This window comes from Chinchilla lanigera, unplaced genomic scaffold (assembly GCF_000276665.1).
Source record: "Chinchilla lanigera isolate Chin_1 unplaced genomic scaffold, ChiLan1.0 scaffold00058, whole genome shotgun sequence".
In the NCBI taxonomy this organism is placed as follows: domain Eukaryota; kingdom Metazoa; phylum Chordata; class Mammalia; order Rodentia; family Chinchillidae; genus Chinchilla; species Chinchilla lanigera.
In genome coordinates this window covers 11564942-11571501 of record NW_004955459.1, presented here as the reverse complement: position 1 = coordinate 11571501, position 6560 = coordinate 11564942, and positions in this window count along the sequence as shown.

Sequence of the window (6560 nt, the reverse complement as noted above, 5' to 3'; positions counted from 1 at the left end):
TCTTTGGTTGAATTTACCAAGAAATAAAGTAAGGACACAGTGTTAGGCAGATTAAATGAATGTCATTGGAGTTCTGAAATATTTTCAGATCATCTGGAAAATAAGAAAGATTATATAGCAAAATAATTTTAATATTTTTGTAAATATGTAAAACCAATTATTTTGCAATGGAAGGAAAAGGTAAATACTTTTAACATTGCTGTCTTGGCAGTGCTTCTTTCCTTTTGTATTTAAAGTTACAGAAATTTGAATAGCCCAAAACTGGGACTAAATTCTACAAAAATCCAAGGAAACAATTAAAATTAGCCAGAGCCCTGCTAATAATTTTGTTGCAAAGTTTATTTCTTTCTACTGAGCTGTTTTTCTTAAGGCCACGGGACCTTTCAGTGGAACATACATATCACACATCTTATATTTTCTAGGTGGAATCCAGACTCAGTCATTATCAATAAATACTCGTGCTCCTTTTGACTCACTTATTTTCACACTGAAATATTCAAGTATGTTCTATGTAAAGCAGTTACTTTGGTGGTAGTCTGAAGAGGGAAGGTTTTTCTTTTAATTTGAAAAAGTCCATTTTATTGAACACTAGCAGGCAGAATTCTAGGTTCAGCATTTTTCTTTTCCTCCTTCAACACTTGGAAGATTTTTAACTTCTTATCTTCCATCCTCTCATATGGAAGTCTGCGGTTGGTGTAATTTTCCTTCCATTGTAGGCAATCTTGTCTTTTCACTCCAGGATAGTTTACATTTTCTCTTTATCCTTAAGACTTTATTTTACCCAGATGTGTTTACAGGCAGATTTGTTTTCATTTTCCTTGAGTGGTGTTCAGTGTGCACACTGAATCTGTGGGTAGATGTCTTTTTTTTTTTAAAGAGTAAAAGAAGGATAACAATAATAGGGAGGACTTAGCAAATTACAGACAAAATGGTAGGAAATTATCAATGGTTATTGTTTTACATATTGTTGTCTACAAAATAGTTTCTCAGGAAAACAAATAGACAAATAATAGTGAGTTAGAGACAAAAGAGGTAGGAGATTATCAAGAGTTGTTGTACTATACTTTGGTATCTTCAAAGTGGCTTCTAAACAAAATAAATAGAGCTATACATGAGTGACCTATTGAAAAATCATTAACTATTCTCAATGATTGTTGTAGGAAACAATAATAAACATACATCCATTTATGAAATAGGATAGGAACATTACAAACTTTACACAGTTATGGATAGATTAGTAGGAAAATATCAATGGCTGCTGTAATATGTGGTGGTATCTTCAAAGTGGTTTCTCAGGAAGATAGAGATATGCAAGAAGGATCTAATAAGTAGTTACAGCCTAAGGGTTGTCAAAAATAGCATATTACCTCCTCACCAGTGACTCTTTTCACTGAGGTATGATGGCTGGAAGGAAGGCCAGGATTGAAAAGAAGGACCAAGAGACTTGCACCTGTGTCTAGCAACAGGCTGTTTTCTTGTTCCTCCATAGTCATGATTACCCAGGACTCCTCTATGGAGATGACGGTCTGGCCAGAGGGAGAAGGCAGACTATTCCCCAAGCCCTCTCATTCCTGTTGGACTAACTGGTAGCATGGGTCTGAGCTCTGGGGCCTCCACCTCAGAGGGCAGACCGATCTCCAGTGGTCTCCTTTGCATCCAGGGCATGGCCCATGGGGCCTCTTAGGGCAGTTCCTCTTGAGGTGGCCTGGCTTTTAACAGTGGTAACCGAAGAATGCAGTTGTCGAGTTCTTCTTGGAGCCCCGGGAATCAGACCTGGGATCTGTTTTCTCTTAGTGGTGCAGCAAAAGCAGCTGCTTTTTCTCAGTCTCTTTGTTTTCTCTCCTTGGCCTCCTCCTCCTCATGGCTATAGAATACTGAGGAGGCAATTCTTACTAACATCTCAAGTGAGCTGTCTGGGGTGAAAGCCATTCTTTGTAGCTTTTTCTCTCCAGCTTCCCATTGCTTTGGGACCCCACAACCAGTTAGTGTCCTCTCCCCAACTGTCAGCACAGACAGCAGGAATCTTGCTGCAGACCTCTCCAGAGCTCCACCAAAGCCTGTACTGTCAGGGGAAGAATGGCTTCCAGAAAGTCTCCGCAGGTTTTGTGCAAGGTCCTCCTGGTTTACAGCTTCTGAACGGCTTTCATGAACACAGTCCAGAGGACCTCTGACTCCTCGGGCTTAGTCTGTTTTCTCATGTTCTCCGAGTCCTTGTTCACCAGCTGCTCCTCCACTGACTGTGCACCTTTCTGGTTCTCAATGGCAGGAGCAAGAGTGACCTGTTGTATGGCATGTATTCCTAGGGGTTTTTCCATGTTTGAATGATTCAGACATGTCTGTGGGTGGGCATCTGCAGCTGGTGCATGGTGGGCCAATTGTGTCAATGTTTCTCTGTGTCATGGTAGTTCTCAGCGAAGCAGTGGTGGCCGGCCTGAGGGCTGGCGTGCAACAGCGCTCACCACCGTGTGGGTTCCTGTGCACCAGAGCCCCTCCTCGCAGGTGCCCGTTAGGCTGGGGGCTGGCCCAAGGGCCAGCGCTCCCCACCCTGTGGCCTCCCGGGCACTGGGGGCCCTCCCTCCAGGGGCCTACGAGGCAGGAAGCTAGCCAGCTGGAAGACTGGCACTCCCCGCCTGTGGCTCCCTGTGCGCCGGAAGCCCTCCTTCTGGGGAACTACGAGGCCAGGAGTGAGCCGCCGGTCCGAAGACTGGCGCTTCCTGCCCGAGGCTCCCCGTGTGCCTGGGACCCTCCCTCCGGGAGCCTATGAGGCAGGAAGCTAGCCAGCCAGAAGACCGACGCTCCCCGCCCCTGTGGGTAGATATCTTTAGTTCTGGAAAATTCTTAAATGTGGTTGTATATGCAGTGTGATCAAAAAATATGGTGAATACGCGCCATTTTTAAAAACTATTACAGTAAAATATACATTGTCATTAATTTCTGTAAAAATACTCCTCTTTTCTTCAGAGACACTTATCCATTATTCTTGCCACTTTCTGAAATAATTCTGGAAGTTTTCTTTCATGCCTTTAGTTGTACTGTCATGGCTGCCTCAGTGTCCTGAATCACCTCCAGATATTTACCTTCCATGGTCATTTTAACTTCAGGGACATTGCAGAAGTTGTATGGCGCTAAATCCAGTGGATATGGTGGGTGAAGATATACCTTTCCCTTGGGTGGCACTTTGCAGTAACATTCACTATATTTTGGATCACCACTTAGAGTCATCAGCATGTGGCTGGAATAAGCTGTGGGAATGGATGAAATCACCTAGGGAAAGGAAAAGAGATGAAAGGAAAAGAGCTCTGAGGTGTGCTAGCGCATTGACACTGAAGTTAGCAAAGGAAGTAAAGAGGTCCAGAGTAGGAGAAGAACCAGGAGAGTGCTGTGGACAAAGAGAAAGTTTGAGGCAGAGGGCAACTGGTTCTATGAAGTGCAATTGGAAGGGTGAATTAATCTTAGAGATAAAGGAGAAGATGGTATTTCATTTTCTATGTTAAAAATGCTTTTGCTAAATGTCTTTTAAAATATTTCACTGCATTCTATTAAAATACCTAAATTTTTTTTAAAGAAAAGCCTGATCATATACTATGACCCTGTTGGAAATGCGGGGAGCATGGGGCCATTAAATAACTAAAGATTTTAGAGTTTTGAACCACATCTGTGAAGCATGAGCATAGAAACTGACCAGAGATGAAAAAAGTATTGTCAGATAACTTTGAAAGAATACTGGTGTTTTGGAAAATGTGAAACATGGCTTTAGAAACTGACTAGAAAAAAAAAAATTGTCAGACAATTTTGAGGCCATTGAGGACTTAGATGAAAGAAAAGATCAGATATTTGCAAGAGAACTAGTCAACATGGTTGTGCCATGGGCTTGGCAGGCCAGGAGTTTATAGATCCTGGAGCAGGCCGAGTAGTTTGAGAGTCACCAGTTAGCATGGCACAGGCTGTATGAAAACTTGAGAGAGACTCTTAATGATTATGGAATGTATGGCAAATTGGGGAAAGAAACTGAATCAGGAATGCTGATCTGATGAGAGAATGAGTTGAAGACAAGGGACTGCAAATCAAAGGACATTAAATGCCCTGTTTAATGGGAAGGTGGTGGGAGGTTTGCAGGCAGAAGAGAATATAGTGTGACACTTCCAGATCTTAATGCAAGTGTGTTTATCGAGTTCACCAGAATGGGTGGAGATGAAAGCAGTGAAATACAAGTGAATGGCTTGGGTGTCTAACTTACTGATTATGACGTCACCTGGAATGACTCACAGGTTAAGTGGAAAGGAAGGAGGTCATCTAAACTCCTCTGCTACTGAGTAAAATAACCAGATGCTTTGTTTGTGTTGGGGCTTTAACTAAGATCTCGTATTTATTTAAGATCTCCTTTTTTATTTATTTACTTTGGTAGGTATTTATCATCATCCTAGGTATTTTGAAATTTCACCACACTATGAAGAGTGGATCTTTATCTCAGTCCTGTTCAGAGGCAGCTTTTTAATTCAGAGGAATTTTCTTCTGTGTTTGCCTCACTGACCATCTGTTTTTTTTTCCTTTTATTCAAGAGATCACTTCCCTTTTGTTTCTTTTTTCTGTATATTTCTTAGCTTTTCTCTGTCACACTACATTCTGGAAGAATTACTTAATGGATCTTCCAGCTTTCTGAGTTGCTCTTCAGCTATATCTATTCAGTGTTTGGCCCATCAATTGAGTCTTTAATTTCAGTGATCACAGTTTGAATTTCTAAGATTTGTTTGTTTTATGGAAGTGTATTGCTATTCTTGTACCTTCCTTCTGAAAACTTTACCCTTGTAGTTTTAAAGTTACCTAAGGAACCATTGTGGGGATGGGCGGGTAGAGCCTGCCACTAGTCAGTCTCTGGGTGTAAACATTGCTTAGCTCGCCTTGGGCCCACTGCCATGTGTCATGAGCACACGCACCACTCACATCAGTGGGCAGGTACTGAGCTGTTTCTGGGTGGGCCACAGTTGGTGAGAAATACTGAAGGGTTGGCTGGCCTGGCTCCTTCCCCAGAACCTAGCAGGTTAATTGCCCTTGGGGATTTCCAGCTTCAGGCATCAGCTTCCTCTAAGCTTGCAAAATCCCTCTCTTCATTTTAGCACATTCTTTCTGAGTGTTTCAGGCTGTGATTTCCCTCCATCTGTCTGCTCTCAGTTGATTTCTTCCTTTCAGGGAGTCCTTATACTACAGTTTCTGATCCATGGAAGATAGTATAGTTGTAGATTCCTTTTCAAAAGTTGTTTGTTGCTGTTGTGTCTGTGAATTTGTGGTAGGAGGAAAAAGCTTTCTCTTGCCTAATCTGTTGATGTGATTTGACCTTTTGTACCATACTGAGTTTTTAGTTTCTCCCCCGACACTGACGATTGAACCCAGGATCTCACATATGCCTGAGGTAAGCACTGTACCACTCACCGCTCCCCACACCCTACTAGTTTCTATCATCACTTTTTTATACCCCTAAGTCATGTCACCTCTCTAATCATTTTCATTTACATTTCAAAAACTCAATTTAGTTAAGAGTTGAGGTAAACAATTCCCCTTGAAATATATGTGGTACATTCTGTCCATTTTGCCAGCAGGAATCCTAGTATCTGCCCCTGTATGCCTCCCTTTTTATCACTGATGAGATCTGTGAAACCTGTCATCTCTCTATGTGATTTACAAGATAGACTTTTCCAGGGTATGTCAACTGTTCTGAAGACAATGTTGTTAAGTATCAGATTTGGCAGATCAAATAGATAATGATGTGCCTTGGAAAGACTGGGGTATTGATGAGCCTCTTGTCAAAACTGCCATATATGGGTGATTTTTCCCTTTCACTGTTTCCTTGGTTTCAGTTTCTGTGAGGATTTTCATGAACAAGGGGCAGTTTTGATTCAAAATCAAAACTGCTCTAGCAACTGTGTCCTATTCTGCTTTCACATGGCAGAATTTTTAACTGCTGATCATTCCATGGCCTCCCTGAAGGTGGGATTTAAAAGTAATGAGCAGTTGGGAAAACATGCAATTTAAAAATAATTCTTTTAAAATTCTTTTTATTATTGTACTGAAAATAATAAATTGACTCAATACTACTATGCTTCCATGAAACGTTGTAAGATTCATCTCTCTTGTACAAACACTTTTTAAGGAATTTGTACAGGATGTGATCATGGACCAGTTTGGTGTAATGAACAGTTGAGTAGAAAAAGGAAAGAACCCAAGTGCTGAATCTGTTTTAGAAGAAAAGTTTATAAAATGCATTTCCTGGGAGTTTCTGCCATTGAATGAAACTCATTTCTATTCCCTTTATAGACATCACATGTCACTCCTATTTCTTCTGGGACTGTCTGCTCAAACAAAGTATGACACTGGCAGTTCTGCTTTGAAACAAAATCTTTCTGCTTGTATGAAAGCTTTAGATTTTCCAGCAGGATATTACAGCAAGACAGAGTGCCACCCCATCACCTTAAGATTAGCAGTATGCATCTGATGTGCAAAGCTTCTACACACATAGGCTGAAGCCTGCAGATGGACAACTTTACCACGAAACTTAAAGCTGCTTA